At 36.2% G+C, this 18,255-nt stretch overlaps 1 protein-coding gene across 4 annotated transcripts in view; it reads left to right on the forward strand.

Annotated features, from left to right (window-relative positions):
- Positions 1-18,255, forward strand: part of ATP2B1 (ATPase plasma membrane Ca2+ transporting 1) — a 592,658-nt gene that overhangs the window by 270,606 nt on the left and 303,797 nt on the right. For all 4 annotated transcript variants that reach the window (XM_079938566.1, XM_079938562.1, XM_079938563.1 and 1 more), the window contains one exon: positions 7,458-7,558. The gene's annotated coding sequence lies outside the window, so the exon portion shown is untranslated. The remainder of the gene's footprint in view (positions 1-7,457; positions 7,559-18,255) is intronic.

An 18,255-nucleotide genomic window follows, 5' to 3' on the forward strand; every position in this document is an offset into this window, starting at 1 on the left:
CCTACTTTTCCCCACCCTTCAGATAGAGTGTAGTTGAGGTCAGAGGGAAGGTGTGGTAGGTACAGTGAGGCTTATCAGTAGAAGGCATTTTAATGCCTGTAAAGATCTCCTCATTAAACTCTCTGACCTAAGATAATGTTTGAAAAAGTGCTGATTGCCAATAAGCCAAAGTCCTATGTTTGACTTTCAAGGAACAAGTTGGATTTCTCTCAATGAACTGTTTAGATACTGGATCTTATATTCACAAATATTTATTAAGCACTTACTATAAGCAAGGCAATGAGTAGGCACTATGCATGGAAACATCCAAACATCCAGATGTATACAACTGAAGTGACTAAGCCTTAAAATGTCATTTCGTTTGCCTAAAAATTCCAAAGACCTTCTACGGAGAGAAAAAAAGCCATCTTGGTTACTGCAACTATCATGTCATTCTTGACTAAACACTTCCAAAGAAGCATTGTAAAAAACTCATTTTCCTGCATAGATAATAGTGTGTCTGAATTCTGGTTCTTGGTGGGAAAGCTGCTCTGTACAGTCCATCTCTGGAAGGAAAAGCCTCCTGCTCCTTCAAAAAGTCTCAATGAGGACAAAAAGCTTCTGTCTGGAGTGTGTATGTGTGCATTTGTGTGTATTGATTTTTAAATATTGTAGAACAAGATGAGTCCCAGGAAAATTCAAAACTAAAGAAGTCATATGAAAAAAGAAGAAAATTGTGATATTTGGGGAAGTTAGAAGGGAGCCAAGGCTATGTTAATCTGGTGCCTATGATGTGCTTAAACCAGGATTTTTACAGGGCTGTGGAGCCAGAAGGAGCTCGCCATTTTCCTGGTGGTCACTGGAAATTAGAATACTTTATACCTTAGCCAGGGAACAGAAGCAGGATCCAAAGAGAGGACATTATAAATGCTTAGAGATGGAGGATATGGTATAGGCAACTGGTCCAGTGGTTCCTAAATCCTGTTGCCATCAAAAACACCTGACCGAATGTATAGCACAGGGAATTCTACTCAGTGCTCTGTGGTGACCTAAATAGGAAGAAAATCCAAGGAAGAGGGGATATATGTACATGTATGGCTGATTCATTTTGCTTTACAGCAGAAACTAACACAGCATTGTAAAGCAACTATACTCCAATGGAAAAAAATATATATATATATAAATTATATTAAAAAAACACCTGAAACAATTATTTTGGCTTTTTTTGTTCCTTTGTTTTTAATTTTTTTCTATTCTTTTTCAAATTCTTTTCCCATTTAGGTTACTACAGAATATTGAGCAGATTTCCCTGTGCTATACAGTTGGTCCTTGTTGGTTATCTATTTTAAATATAGCAGTGTATACATGCGGGCTTCAGTAGTTGTGGCATGCGGGCTCTAGAGTGCAGGCTCAGCAGTTGCGGTTCACGGGCTTAGTTGCTCTGCGGCATGTGGGATCTTCCCGGACCAGGGCTTGAACCCATGTCCCCTGCATTGGCAGGTGGATTCTTAACCACTGTGCCACTAGGGAAGTCCCTATCTATTTTTTTTTTTTTTAGATTCCACATTATAAGTGACATTATATGACATTTGTCTCTGTCTGCCTGATTTACTTATCACGATAATCCCCAGGTCCATCCATGTTGCTGCAAATGGCATTGTTTCATTCTTTTTTGTGGCTGAGTAATATTCCATTGTATATATGGGAAAAAATAAAATAATTATTTGAAAAAAATAAAAAAATAAATTCAAACTCATTAAATTCTTGACCATGTTAAAAAAAATAAAATACTTTCTCCTGTGGTAAAAACAAACACACACAGAAAAACAGCTGGGAAGCTTCCTAAAAATCAAAGACTTGGGTCCCAACCACATGCCTAGATTTTCCAATGGCTAGGAAGGAGCTGGGAATCTGCTCCATCAAGCCCCCTAGGTGATTATGAAGATAAAAGATGACAAACAACGACAGAGGTCAAATTGTGAGTGTTTATTTTACCATAAAGTAGGGCTTTTCAGAAAGAAAGAACTCCATGACAGTTTGAAGAAGTCAACTCAGAGGAGAAGGGTATAACAGAGATTTTAGCCTCAGAAATATATTCCTATTACAGGGTCAGAAGTAACAATGTGTAGGCCCAAACCACCAGATGAGAAGTTCAGAGACCTGCATTCTTCTCTCTCCTAGGTATATGAACTCAGGGAAGTCACATGGCTACTAGCTAACTCCTTAGATAAACTAAATAGAAACACCATGTCTAAACATGGGCATAACCAACATATTTAAATAAAGTTGTCTGAGTCTTAGTTTTTTCATCTATAAAATGGGAGCACTCATATGAATCCCCTAAAGACTAATTTTCTCATTGCAAAAGTAGAATTGAAAGTAGTCCTTTTTCCTCTTAATTAAAAAGGGAAAAATAAAAACAAGCAACTTTACCTTGCTCCTGTCTTCCAGAGATGCTATGGGGAAGAAACTGGAGGCTCTCTACTTAGAGAGAGAGTTTGTGTTACATTTTCTCAACATTCTGGCTCAACTCATTTTACATTAAAGTGGGAAAAGAGTGAATGTTATGTGTTGAATTGTGTTCCCCCAAAAGATATGTTGAAGTCCTAACTTCCAGTACCTGTGAATGTGACCTAATTTGAAAATGGGGCATTTGATTTAATGGTTAGGATGAGGTCAGTCAGGTGGGCCATAACCCAATATGACTGGTGTCCTTATAAGAAGAGAGAAATTTGGACACAGACATGCACAGAGAAGAGAATGTCCTATCAAGACATTGACATGGAAGGAGAAAACCATGTGATGACAGAATCAGAGATTGGAATGTTGCAGCTGCAAGCCTGGGAGCACCAAGGATTGACAGCCACGACCAGACACTAGGAAGAAGCAAGGACTGAATTCTACCCAGACTCTCAAGAGAGCATGGCCCTGATGACACCTTGATATCAGTCTTTTAGCTATTTCTGTTGTTTTGAGCCTCCCAGCACTTTGTATTGTCAGCCCTAGGAAACTAATGCAGCGAGTGAAGTGCCCTATATCCTCAACACAGCTATGTCTCTTCTCAACCTATCAGAGAAGAAAGAGAACTTCCATCCATCTTGGCAGACACAATAGCAGTGATACAGTTTGGGGGCATGTCCTGATGCTGAGAGAGATGCCCATCAACCATCAACCCTTCCCTGAGTATAGTCCCAGCACATGGAGTGGCATCACAATGAGGGTAACCAGGCAAGCCAAAGATGGGCTGGCAGTGACAGCATAGCTCTCCAATCTATTAAAAGCAAAACTAATGAAACACAGTGTTAAAACCTGTAGCACCCATTCATTTCAAATTTGGTATTAGTACCTAAAAGGCACTCAGCTTTGTATTTAAGGCCCATAAGCTTCACATACTTTATGGGACAGTTTGGTGACTAGTTCATTACCAAGTAGCATTTGCTTGGGAAAACCAGGGCCTCGTGAAGGAATTTGTGCCAGAACACCTTCCTGAAATATTGCCCTGCAGTGTTGTCTTGAAGATGAACTATTAAAATAGTGGGTTTGTAAACCAAAATCATTACCTCAACATAGGTGTTGCTGGTGGTTTCTTATCAACATAGTCTTGCATAATAAAAAGAAGGTTTTTTATTCCCATTAGTTCACTGGTGGAAATTAAATCATAGGGCCAAGAAAAGCAATATATATTGTCACTGCCAGATATGCAAATAGAGCATATGAAGAACTATCTCCATTAACTTGCTGTCTGCCCAGAGAACTAGGCCTTTCGTCTGACATCCATCCCCTACAGGTTAATTGGGGAGGCTGCTTGTTTAAAGAGCCTAGCAATTATTCTGAGGAACTGACTAGCCAAATCTATTCCAGTTGATTATGAGTGAAAATACAGAGCTTAAACTCTTCTCTGAAAACAAAAAAAGCATGTTTTGAAGGTGGGAGGAAGGAAATCTGAATTCTGCCCAACGCTTGATGCTGACATTTAATACTGTCAAGAATATTAAATTGTCTGATTCAAACTGCTTTTTTAAGCCATATATTACAAATAGGTGAGCTAGGCACTCAATACAATGCAGTTTCTGTACTAGCCAGGGAATTCAACGATTCTGAAACATTCTAGGCTCGTGGTCTATTTCACTGTCCCTGTAGAATCTCCTGATTAAGTGAGGAAGCCCAGGAATACAGGCATGAAAAGAAGATTTCATTTTTAGTTGTTGCCTTTGGCAAAAGTTCTCTGCCTAGATGGAGGGAATTTATTCTAAAAAATCGGAATTTTCTTTTCTGCCACATAAAGAAATAAAAATAGCAACGGCCTCGTAAATTATCATTCCTCAGTGTCGGGATGTCTAGTTCTGGAGCCGATTGTTAGGTGAGGGCTGTTACAAAGTCACTCTGAAGGCAAGAGTCCCCTGCCTATTTCCTAACACTAAAATGACAACTGGGAACAGATGAAGAGGCCTTTGGGCAAAAACATTTTTCCACGAACAGGTACAAGTTTCAGAGAAGGTCAGAGATGACATAGACTTTCTCATCATTATCATACACCTCCCTTCCACCAGCAAAATTCTCAGTGTCAAGAGTACTCACACGCCTCTTGTACCATTCCTAAAGGATCTCAGACTCTTATGAGCTCCACATGTGTAAATGCTGGGGCCGCTTTCTCCCTACTCCCCGAAGCCACCTTGCTGGTGAGTCTGCTGAAAGAGGCTCAGAATGGGTCAGGATTGGTGATTTGGTGTTGTCACAGCCACCCTATCTCCACATTTTGCTCTAATTGACCTAAATTCAGAGAAATTCAAGAGTTCGACACACTGGATCTTGGCATCCCCACTGTTGCCTTTATTCTGATCTTAATGGTTCCCTTGCATGCTGGGCTGAATTCTAATATGGCCCCCCAGGATTTCCTTCTCTGTTCCCCAGGACTGTGACTATGATGGGATATCATGTCCATGCTTATGCTGCTTTACATGGAAAAAAAAAGGGGGGGGGGACTTCACAGTGCAATTAAGTTTAGGGAAGTTACCTTGAAATAGGGAGATTGTTCCAATGGTCCTATTCCAATCACGTGGGCCCTTTCAAAGCAGAGAGTTGTATCCAGTTGGTAGCAGAAGAAGCAAGAGAGATTCAAAGGGTGAGAGGGATTTAATATGAGGGAAGTTCTCCATTGCTGAGTGGAGGGGATCCCAGGCCAGGCACCTGTAAAAGACACAGGGATATAGTGGTGAGCCCAACAGGTAAGATCTCACAGTTTACATACTAGTGTGATCCTTCCTTACATGCTAGAGTCATTCCATAAGATATGTTGATTTATTGCAGTTTTGAAGTTATCTCAAGACTTTGAGTCATAATAACATTACCCCCAAAATGTGTGGAAATGTGATCAACATTATTCTTGCATCAAAGAACAGCAAGCACTGCCTTTTACAACTGATAGCTAAGATTTAATATTTCTTTTGCAAGAGAAAAGAACAAAAGTAGTAACTTTTATGTGGCAATGAAGTGCTTATATTATACCTCAGTGAGTTAATGAAAACAATCACTTTGTTTCAGAGATTTGGGTAATTAATCCACAAAGAGAAAGCAAGGCTGTGGCCGAGGCTGGGAGTACTCTGGAAGTACATGAACAATTTGCTGTTTAGATCTCAGACTGGCTATGCCTCCTGATTAAACAGGAGAAAAAAAATCCCTTAACCTTCCATTGGAAGCAAGCCCTGACTCTCCCTGGAGACCATTTTGTAACTCAAATGAACTCATTCAAGAGAACCACTGAATTTACCTCAATGGCAGTTTATCATAGAGGGTGTCAAGGCTGAATAGCGTAATTGCATGAAATGCCTGTCTGTATTGGACCAATCCAAATCCATGAGTTTTGTAAGGGAGAGCCCTTCACTGAGGCCTTGGCCTGACATCATCAATATCACTGTTTACAGCTTGTGCTGCAAAGAGGTAAATAAAAAGTGAAGCTAAAAAGAAAACAGAGTCTTCATTGAGTTTCCTCCTATTTACCAGTAATCCCGCTGAGTGTTTTTTGGGATTGGCAAAACTGAGCTCTACATGTTTATATTGGTAACATTTTCCAGTAGGTTCTACCAAAAGGTATCTGAGCACCTTGTGTTGTGAAATTCAGGGAAATGGAAAACATTAAAACAAATAAGCCTTGTCTCCCAGTACAGCCTCTGGAAAAGAAATTCTACCTTTCCAAGGGCATCAGCCTAAATGAGGCCTCAGTTCTTAAATTCTTTAATCAGTTGCCATAGAAACCAGGAGACTGTGGTAAGTGCCTCCAGTTAGCAAGGTAATACAGTGATAGCTTTAATCACCTGTTGCTGTCCAAATACACACTTGAGTGAAGGTGGAATTGGTATTATTCATTGTGACTGATGTCCTGCATTTTCAGATCTTTGGCACTTAAATAAAATAAAAAACCTTATCTCCTACAAGAGAAGGAAAAAGGAAGGAATGCTGGGTACACTGGGATTAGGAGTTATTGTTTATTAGCCACTGGTGATTTATCTCAGCTGTAAAGCACTCAGAAGAAGTGGAATATAGTCCTGTTCAACAAATTATGTATTGAATTCCTACTGTGTGCAAGGCATTCGCGAAAACCAGTAACAGATTATATTTACTCTTATTTCTGGAGAGCACCAGGAAGCTTCCAAAATAAAATGATACACACCATGATCTAAATATGAAAATGGTGAGAGAAAAATGTTCTTTCATTTATTTAATTTTACCAGAGGAAGACAGGTATTGAGTGTATAGGTAAACAAAGGAATCATCACATTGTAAAATTAAATCTTTGAGACCTCCAAAACATTTTATCATGCACTCAAAGTTACACATATAACTAAAAGTAAAGGTCATAGTTGTGGGTTCTGAAATCAGTCCCTAATTCCATCTGCAAGGAGATTTCACTCTTAACTAGCATGTCTAAATGAAGACTCTGTTAGTTTTCAAAATTCTCTCCTGTGTGTCCCTCTCTAGACTTATTCCAACCCTATTTGTGCCAAGATAATGATCCACTCTTCTATCAGGGCATTTACTTCTGAGCTATTAGAGTTGTTCACTTGATGTTTGGGGTTTTTTTTTCCTCTCTCTCTTTTCTCATGTTCTTGCTCAAAGTCGATTCTTTCTATACTATATTGCATCTTTTTTTTTCCCTCTTTCCTCCCCCACTTTCCTTCTCCCTCTCTCCACCTCCCACCTAGATAGCCAGTGTTAAACATCTCCTTTCACCTTTCTCCATGTTCATATCTTGGACACATACAGGGGAGAGGTGAATCACTGTTTGTTTTACCAAAATGGTATTATATTATATGCAAGAATTACATCTTCCTTTTCTTGCTTAACAGTGCATAATATCCATTTGAATTAGGTGATATAGGTCTACCTTACTCTTATAGTAGATTTATAATACTCTATGTTTTGAATATACCACAGTTTATTTACTCATTCCTCTATTAATAGTTATTCACTTTGCTTTTCAGTATTGTGCCTCTCCAAACAGAGCTTCAATAAACATCCTTAGAGACTAGGAATTTTACTTCTATGGCACAGAATCACAGGAATGAAATTGCTGAGTCTAACGGTATGTGTATTTTTTACTTAAAAAGTATTACCAGAGTGCTTTCCGAAAAGTGCATTCTACCAATCATACATGAGAATATCCTCTTCCCCAGATTCCCACCTATCGTAGGTGTAATCTTCCTTTAAAACTTTCCAAACTGATGTGTAAAATGTTGTTTCTTTTAAGTTTTTACTAGCATTTTCCTGACTGGTAAAAAAAAAATTAAATTTTGTTTATTGCCCATCTGGACTTGTTCCTCTATGAACCATCCATTCAAATCCTTTGTCCATTTTCCTTGGGTGTGTTTTGTCTTATGGTTATCAATGTACAAACTCTTGTTTTATATTTCAGATAATAGCACTTTAACTGTCATCTGTGTTGCAAATATTTTTTCAACTACTGATTTTTACATATCACCACATACATTTTCTTGTTCTATTTTTTACATGTTGTGATTTAATTTATCTAAAATTTATATGATAAAAAATGAGGGTCAAATTTTATTTTCTCTCAGGTGGAGAGTCAGTTTTACCAACACCATTTATGAACTAAACTATTTCTTTTCCCATTGAATTAAAATACAATGTCTTTTTTTCCTGCCCCGATCAGTTTGTAATTTCTATGCTAGTAACTGCTCATTTAGATTATGGTAGCTTTATGGAATGCTTTATCATCTCTTATGCTTAATCCCCCCTTACTATTCTTGTTTTCTTAATTTTATTAGCTATTCTAAATACTTACTATTTAATATGAATTTTAAATCATCTTGTCAAATTCTCCCCCAAAAATACCCTTATTGGCTTTGTACTGAATTTACATATTAATTTTGGGAGCATGGGTGTTTTTACCATTTTAACTCTTCTCATCCAAAAATATGGCATATTGATCCATTTGTTCAGAGAATTTTATCTCTTTACATAACAATTTATGGTTTTTTCTACCATATGGGTCCTATATTTTTTTTGATGAATTCATTCCTAAGTATTTCATAGATTGTCACTATGGTAAAGGTAATATTTTTAAAATTTTCATTGCTAGGTAAGTGAAATTCTGAAACTATTGCTTTTTTCATATCTGTCTTATCTCATCAATTCTGAAACACACATTTCAACATCTCTGAAAATGAGATGTACCCTATAATAATATCTTAATTATAATTGGCAACTTTTTTCCTTCTTGGGAGTATATAAAGTAATGGGATATCTTAAAATCCATGGCATTTTAGATTTTTTGAAATATGATATACCAATCAATTTACCACATTTTCTTCTTCTATTTGATATTACTGGAATTTCTTAAATTTTCTAACTACATAATATCTCCAAGAAGATATAATTTTATCTCTTTTTTTACAAATTTATACCAATTATTTCATTTTTTGTTGAGGGTAAATATTGGTGTGTTGTTTTTATGTTTTGGAGTGGTTAGCATGAACAATTTTACTTCCTTGCTGTTGGCTTTTTAGAGGTTTTAATTACAGGTAAGTAATTTCTTTTCCTATTTCACATAGAGTTTTTATTGGGTATGTCTGACAAATATTAACAACTGCCTTCTAATAAAGTTTACCTTTATTAGTAAAAATCACATGATTTTTCTCCTTCAGCATATAAAATTACACTACTAATTTTCATGATTTTGAACCATTCTTGCATTTTTGGGATTAATTCTACTCAGTAATAGTGTATTATCATTTGTATTTTTTTTGTTACAATGCTATGTTCAGTCTGATTATATTTTCATTTGAGTTTTTTTGCTATTGTATTTACAAGATGGTTGGATTGCATTGTTTTATCTGTACTGTCTTTAGCAGGTGTTAAGATTAAGTTGGTTTTGTGAACTGTGGGAAGATTTACATCTTTTCCTATGATCTAGAATAGTTTAAATACTTGGATGGATGATTTCTATGGATTTGATTAAAATACTTAACCACAAAGGCATCTAGTCCTATTAACTTCTTTAATGGCTTCTTTTTATTCATCTTTCCATTATTTTCTAAAGCATTTAGTATACTAAAGTTTGTATACTTTCAGATCAATTTTAGTGATTTATATTTGTTATAACATCTATTTCCTCTGAGTTATCAAATGTGTTACCACACATTTTCTTAGGTCTTTTAGTCTCTTCCACAGCTGTAGTTATGACTCCTTTCTCCTTTCTAATCTTTCATATCTTGCTCCTTCTCTGTTTTTGTTTTTTTTTTTTTTTTTTTTTTTTTTTTTTGCCGTACGCGGGCCTCTCACTGTTGTGGCCTCTCCCGCTGCAGAGCACAGGCTCCGGACGCGCAGGCTCAGTGGCCATGGCTCACGGGCCCAGCCGCTCCGCGGTATGTGGGATCTTCCCGGACCGGGGCACGAACCTGTGTCCCCTGCATCGTCAGGCGGACTCTCAACCACTGCGCCACCAGGGAAGCCCCTCTGTTTTTCCTTAATCAGGCTTACGAGAGATTTATCTGTTTTATTAATCTGTTTAAATAGCCACATTCCATGTTTATTTATTTAACCTTTCTAGCTTTTTTGTTTATTTTCTATTTCATAAATTTTAGATTTTATATTTATTAATATATTCTGATTTATTTTGTGTAAATTTTAATTTCTTAGGATAACTACAAGGTAACTTCATTTTTAATCATCGGTTAATAATGATGCCACTTAAAGCTATAAATTTCATCTGAGTATAGCTTCTTCTATGTTCCATAAATTTTGAGTTCTGTGTCCCATTTTTACTGCCTTGAGGATAGTTTGTAATTTCTGTTCTTATTTTTTTTTTTTGATCCAAGAGTTATTAAGAAATGTTTCTTAATGTCCAAATTTATTGTATAGCTATCAGGGAACATGAATTGTAAAGTCTGCACCTTGGGTTTTTTTTTTGTTTTTTTTTTTAGGTGAAAGTTTTTGTTTTTCTTTTTTTTTTTAACATCTTTATAGGGGTATAATTGCTTTACAATGGTGTGTTAGTTTCTGCTTTATAACAAAGTGAATCAGTTATACATATACATATGTTCCAATATCTCTTCCCTCTTGCATCTCCCTCCCCTCCCACCCTCCCTATCCCACACCTCCAGGCAGTCACAAAGCACCAAGCCGATATCCCTGTGCCATGCGGCTGCTTCCCACTAGCTATCTACCTTACGTTTGTTGGTGTATATATGTCTATGCCTCTCTCTCGCCCTGTCACAGCTCACCCTTCCCCCTCCCCATATCCTCAAGTCTGTTCTCCCGTAGGTCTGTGTCTTTATTCCTGTCTTACCCCTAGGTTCTTCATGACATTTTTTTTTCTTAAATTCCATATATTTGTGTTAGCATACGGTATTTGTCTTTCTCTTTCTGACTTCACTCTGTATGACAGACTCTAGGTCTATCCACCTCATTACAAATAGCTCAATTTCGTTTCTTTTTATGGCTGAGTAATATTCCATTGTATATATGTGCCACATCTTCTTTATCCATTCATCCGATGATGGGCACTTAGGTTGTTTCCATCTCCGGGCTATTGTAAATAGAGCTGCAATGAACATTTTGGTACATGACTCTTTTTGAATTTTGGTTTTCTCAGGGTATATGCCCAGTAGTGGGATTGCTGGGTCATATGGTAGTTCTATTTGTAGTTTTTTAAGGAACCTCCATACTCTTCTCCATAGTGGCTGGACCAATTCACATTCCCACCAGCAGTGCAAGAGGGTTCCCTTTTCTCCACACCCTCTCCAGCATTTATTGTTTCTAGATTTTTTGATGATGGCCATTCTGACTGGTGTGAGATGATATCTCATTGTAGTTTTGATTTGCATTTCTCTAATGATTAGTGATGTTGAGCATGCTTTCATGTGTCTGTTGGCAGTCTGTATATCTTCTTTGGAGAAATGTCTATTTAGGTCTTCTGCCCATTTTTGGATTGGGTTGTTTGTTTTTTTGTTATTGAGCTGCATGAGCTGCTTGTAAATTTTGGAAATTAATCCTTTGTCAGTTGCTTCATTTGCAAATATTTTCTCCGATTCTGAGGGTTGTCTTTTGGTCTTGTTTATGGTTTCCTTTGCTGTGCAAAAGCTTTGAAGTTTCATTAGGTCCCATTTGTTTATTTTTGTTTTTATTTCCATTTCTCTAGGAGGTGGGTCAAAAAGGATCTTGCTGTGATTTATGTCATAGAGTGTTCTGCCTATGTTTTCCTCTAAGAGTTTGATAGTTTCTGGCCTTACATTTAGGTCTTTAATCCATTTTGAGCTTATTTTTGTGTATGGTGTTAGGGAGTGATCTAATCTCATACTTTTACATGTACCTGTCCAGTTTTCCCAGCACCACTTATTGAAGAGGCTGTCCTTTCTCCACTGTACATTCCTGCCTCCTTTATCAAAGATAAGGTGACCATATGTGCGTGGGTTTATCTCTGGGCTTTCTATCCTGTTCCATTGATCTATCTTTCTGTTTTTGTGCCAGTACCATACTGTCTTGATTACTGTAGCTTTGTAGTATAGCTGAAGTCAGGGAGCCTGATTCCTCCAGCTCCGTTTTTCGTTCTCAAGACTGCTTTGGCTATTTGGGGTCTTTTGTGTTTCCATACAAATTGTGAAATTTTTTGTTCTAGTTCTGTGAAAAATGCCAGTGGTAGTTTGATAGGAATTGCAGTGAATCTGTAGATTGCTTTGGGTAGTAGAGTCATTTTCACAATGTTGATTCTTCCAATCCAAGAACATGGTATATCTCTCCATCTATTTGTATCCTCTTTAATTTCTTTCATCAGTGTCTTATAATTTTCTGCATACAGATCTTTTGTCTCCTTAGGTAGGTTTATTCCTAGATATTTTATTCTTTTTGTTGCAATGGTAAATGGGAGTGTTTTCTTGATTTCACTTTCAGATTTTTCATCATTAGTGTATAGGAATGCCAGATGCACCTTGGGTTTTAAGCTTTCTTTTTGGCCAGCCATATGATCAATTTCTGTAAATATTCCAGGGACATTTAAAACAAATTATACCATATTTAAAGGATGTAAGATTCTGTCTTGAACTATTAATAGATCTTGTTACTTATATTACTCATTTCTTCTACATTATTGCTTTTGTTTACTTGATTTAATTTTGAATATGTATGTTAAAACCTCCCACACTTTTACTTGATAGTTTTTGCTTTATTTAGTAGCTATGCTGTTCGGTGCCTTCAAGTAAAAAAAAACAAAAATTCAACTGAATAAAAATATATTCTCTGGTTTTGGAGATTTCAAAAGAGATTCTGGTCACTGTTTGACCAATATCCAGGGCTTATATTCACCCACAGAAAACATTCTACTAAGCATTGCAAGCACGTTCAGCTGTATACTCCCTTCTATCAGAGCAATATAAGAAGTTTGACAAGAATGTCCTTATCTGTCAGATTATTTTACAGTTACCTATGCTCTGGTGAATCAGTGTGTTTAATGGTTAAGACTGTGGGCTCTTAAGTCAGACTGCCTGGTTTCTAAAGTCTGGTCCTGTCACATAAATTACTTAACTTTGTTAAGCTCCATTTTCATGCCTGATAAATGGGAGATAATGCAGTGTACCTCATAGCATTCTTGTAACAATCCAGTGAAGGAATCCATAGGAAACTTGGAGTCAGGCATGTAGTATACACTCAATAAATGTATACACGCAATAAAAATTACCTGTTGTATTATACTAAATTCTTAAAGCTCTCCTAAGACCATGTGTGTAAATATTCTTTGAAAAGACCATGAAATTATATACAAATGTAAATCAGCAATGGTATTATTAAAACAAACAAGAGCAATGCAAGTGCTTGCAAAATATAATTGTTATGTTAATATAATATAATAATGTTATATATAATTATAGAGAATAAAATTATATGAAATTATATACAATAAAACAATGCCAAAAATTAAGTGCAAGTCCTTCGAGGACAAGGCTGTGCTCCATCCCACAGCAATAGATCCATAGTTCAAAGAAAAGAGCTGGGAACACTCTAGAATAAAGCAAAATATTTTTTTTAATTTTCTGTGATTAAGTACTGTTCTCAATGAAGTCTTGCTGAACTAAACAGAATCAAGATTCTAATTTATTATCTCATATCTCTCTCTGCTACAAAAGGATGCCTCTAAAATGTCTATAAAAACACTTTTAAAAATATCACTGGAGTAGTATAAGTCAAGATTTATCATCCACAAGCTAAAACACACACACACACACACACACACACACACACACACACACACCAGTAAATCAAAAACCATGAAACCTGACACACTTCGGAAGACATTTAAAACCCTCTGCCTCCATTTCCTAATATAAAGAAGAGGTTTTTTTTTTTTTTAAAATATGAGAATGTCTCCATTTCCTTGGCACTTTGAATCCCTATGAGTCAATAACTTTTGCAGCATTATGCAAATTGGTCTAAAAAGAGAAAAAAGTAGGGGGGGAGTTACATCTCCTGCCTTGTATGAGTTTAAATCCTAGCTTCAGATTCCTGGCACACACTTAAAAACTTTTGTAAACCAACATGTAACGAGTACAATCTAGCATAATGCAAATTGAATACCTGAACCCTGAGGGGAAGAAAATTGAAGAAGCTATTAGCCTGAGAGAAAATTAGCCACTGATCATCTGAGCTCCCTAACACGAGTAGTTTTAAGACTCTGGAATGCTTACAGATCACCAGCAGAACTTGTTAAAATGAGGATTTCAAGCTCCAGCTCCAGAGATTCTGATTCAATAGGTCTGTGAGGGGACCTAAGTATCAGAAGTTTTATTAGACTCATAAGCAGAGGAAGGACATAATGTCTCTTTTTTTTTCCTCTGGAAAATGAAACAACATAATGTGTAACATGTAAAGATATGGCATGGTCTTACTTCACCTTGATCTCCTCACCAGACAAATGGGAAGGAGGAGGAGAGATGGTTCCTGAAGACTCTTCTAGCTCTGTGATGTATGTTTGTAAAATTCCAGGCCACATGCATCACACAGACATTTCTTAATTGTACCAAAGATCTGCACTACCTAGATTTTCCACCTAGATTTTTACCATGGGTAAGTTCTCATTTTATGGTATGGTAACCCATCATTACTAACACCATTAAAAATTGTGTCATCATCACAAATAGATTAAAAATCTACCAGCCAACCAGGAACTATTTGCAAACAATAAGACATTGAAAGTCAATATAATTAATATAGAGAAATTATTTCGGAAAAGCATTAACACTAATAAAAAAAGAAGGGAAAAGAACTAAGACAATTTGTAGTACAAGAAAAACAACTGGCTCAAAACGCCTATGTAAAAATTCAAATTCTCTAATATTTAAAGAAAAGCAAGTTAAAACAACAAGGATTTCAATTAGCAAATTTTTTTTAATGATAATAACTCTACTTAAGGATATTATGAAAAATGGACACTCTTATATAGTCTTGGTGTTGATTTTTGAATTTTTCTGCAAAGTAGTTTGTAATACATATCTAGAACCTTTAAAAATTTAGACTATTTTAGTAATTCTTGTCTAGGAGCAAATGCTAAGGAAATAGTAAGCAATTCAAATAAGTATGGCTAAAAAATGCTCGTTGTAGAATGATTATAAGAACAGTAAGTTAGAAACAATCTACACATAAAAATGAGGTTATTGCATAAATTATGGTTTTCATATTGTTGAAATAGTATATAGCCATTAAATTATGTTTGTTTTTGAAGAACATTAAATAGGAGAAAATGTTCAATATAAAATATTAAGCAGGAAGAGAAGGATTAAAATTACGTATTTGGCAAAAATCCTAAATATTTATTTTTGCATAGTCTGTGTGCAAACACAACTGGAAAAATTGCATCAAAGTCTTGAGTGTTGTTTCTGTATAGTAGGATTATGGATAATTTCAGTCTTTCTACTTATAATTTTCTATACTTTCTGAATATCCTATGATGCATCTGTGTTCCTTTCACATTGAGAACTGAAAAAATTAATACTATAGCGTATCAGAGGTTCACAGGGCAGAATCTATTCCCCAAATAAACACTTTGATTTCCAACCAATTGCAGTTGAAAAGCAATTTTTCACATGTATATATAGCTGGAACAAGGACTAAATCAAGTAAAGTTCCTATATCATTAGTAGAAATGATGCAGTCAGTGTGAAGACTTCCATGTACTGTCAATACTTACATATTCAGGAAAATCTCAAGCCATAATTCTTTAAAGCTAATTCGTCTGTCTTAAGAACTGAGGAAAAATTGATACATGAAAATGTTGGAGGGCACCCAGAGAGAATGCAATGCCAGCTTGATTCACAAAGTTTTCTCCTGTGGCCCAGATTGTCCTGAACAACCCCTAGAAGAGGTCCACCAGGCCTCTCAGCCTCTCTCAGAGGTGAGGAGAATAAACACACCCATGATACTTAAAGCCTAGTTGGAAAATCGAGAATTGGATGAACTTGGAGTCTGCAAGGGGGAAAGACTATACTGGTTCCTAAACCCAACTACACATAGAATGACCTGTGGAACTTGTTAACTCTTGACCCCACCCCCAGAAATTCAGAAATCTGAGGCTACGTTCAGGAATGTGTATTTTGAACATATATCTCAGGTGATTCTAACGAAGTCTAAGTTCCAGGACCAGGACTTGAGAGTCACTGACCTAATACCAATGAGGCAATTTAGGCCCAAAGAGGCAAAGTTCAGTTACTTAACTAGTAACAGAGCATCTGGATGTCTTGCTGTATATGACCTAAGTAATAACAGAAAGGAAGGGTTGCAAACAGGAATGTTCTTTCCTGAACATAAACTGTAATTAATTTGAGAGGATGCAAAGGAGGGGCAAGGGGCTATGGAGGAAGAAAACTTTCTGTTGAGTATGCTCAGTGTGGGCAGGTATCTACCTATAAATTGACCAGGGATTTGTGTGGCTCTTACAAAAATCCTGAATGTCAGAATGTTTCTTACGATAACTTAGATAACTCAGAACCCAGCTTGGAAACTAAATAGCCATATATGGTGAGACTTTTTGGCAGTTCATATTTTTCCATTATCTTTTTGTAAAGATCAGCTCACCAAAAATCACTAAAAGTGTATTTGCTGTGTGATGTTACAGCTATTCAAATAAAACAAACACTGACTTTCTACCTAGCTCTTTTATCCTTGGTTGGTTTTACTAGTTGACCTTCTAAAATGGCGAGTTATTAAGAGAAGAAATCACACAACAATATTGTATGAACTTTCATATATCCAAGCAAAGGAATACTTTCTTTTTTATACTAAGCACCTACTATGTGCCAAGCACATTTAGTTAGTTGGAATAAGTCTTGTTAAGTAGTCATTATTATTCCTCATTTTATAGATTAAGAAGTAACAAGAATGAAAATAAGATTAAATATTTCATTTAAGGCCACAAAACCAGAAAGTGGCCAAGTGGGAATTTGAATCCAGGACTAACTTGTAAGCTCAGGTTCTTTCTAGTTTGCCATAGTGCCTCCTTCGTAATGAAAAATATTTTTGTCAATAGAGAATATTTGAATAAAAAAGCCAAAACACAAATGTTACTCTATATGGTAAGTTTTTATCTGTACCTTATTAACAACTGTAATTCTTGATTCACTATATTCTTGCTCTAGAGGAGTAAAAAGTATATCCTGCATCAGATTTTTTTAAATTATTATTATATAATTTATGGGGAAACATTACAGATCTAAAATCACCTTCTTGGTATTTTAGTCCTTGAGTGACAATCTAAATTGTGCACTTGTTCTTTGTAAATAGCCACTGATTACAGGATTGAAAAAGCTTGTTATATCAGAGTGGTCTAATTTTTTGAAATTTCCCTTTGGGTCACTGTATTCTCACATATGGTAAAACCTTTCTCAGAGGGTTGTGTTGAAATTACAATGGAAGCTGCAACAGGAGTCTGATCGGTTGTCAGTTTCTCTTTGGGTCCAAGAGCTAAGTGGGAAATTTCTCTCTTGAAAATCAATCTGGTTTGGAACAAGAACAGAAGAAAGTCAATGACATAGTGGTTGTAACCAAAAAAGTGTGAAATGAAGACAGTTTAGATACATGTTGTCTTATCACACTATTGCCTCTATCCAATTTAAAGAAGTGGCATGTTCTAATTAAAATTCAGGGGAATAACATGGGAACAATTGCATCTTCAAGGAGATACTTTTTTTAAAATTTATTTATTTTTGGCTGTGTTGGGTCTTCATTGCTGCACGTGGGCTTTCTCTAGTTGCAGCAAGCGGGGCCTACTCTTCGTTGCGGTGTGTGAGCTTCTCACTGCGGTGGCTTCTCTTGCTGTGGAGCACAGGCTCTAGGTGTGCGGGCTTCAGTAATTGTGACTTGCGGGCTCTAGAGCGCAGGCTCAGTAGTTGTGGTGCACGGGCTTAGTTGCTCCGCAGCATGTGGGATCTTCCTGCACCAGGGATCGAACCTGTGTTCCCTGAATTGGCAGGCGATTCTTAACCACTACGCCACCAGGGAAGTCCCGGAGATACATTTTTTTTTTTTTTTTTTTTTTTTTTTTTTAGAACAGGCTCTTAAAGGAACTTCTCACTTATATTCTTTTTCATTTTTTTTTCTTTTTACATCTTTATTGGAGTATAATTATTTTACAATGGTGTGTTAGTTTCTGCTTTATAACAAAGTGAATCAGTTATACATATACATATGTTCCCATATCCCGGAGATACATTTTTAACACAGAATTATTATTTATAATTATTAGCTTTATTATCATTACCATATTCATAAAACATCTGA

This window comes from Stenella coeruleoalba (assembly GCF_951394435.1).
Source record: "Stenella coeruleoalba genome assembly, chromosome: 11".
Classification (NCBI taxonomy): Eukaryota; Metazoa; Chordata; class Mammalia; order Artiodactyla; family Delphinidae; genus Stenella; species Stenella coeruleoalba.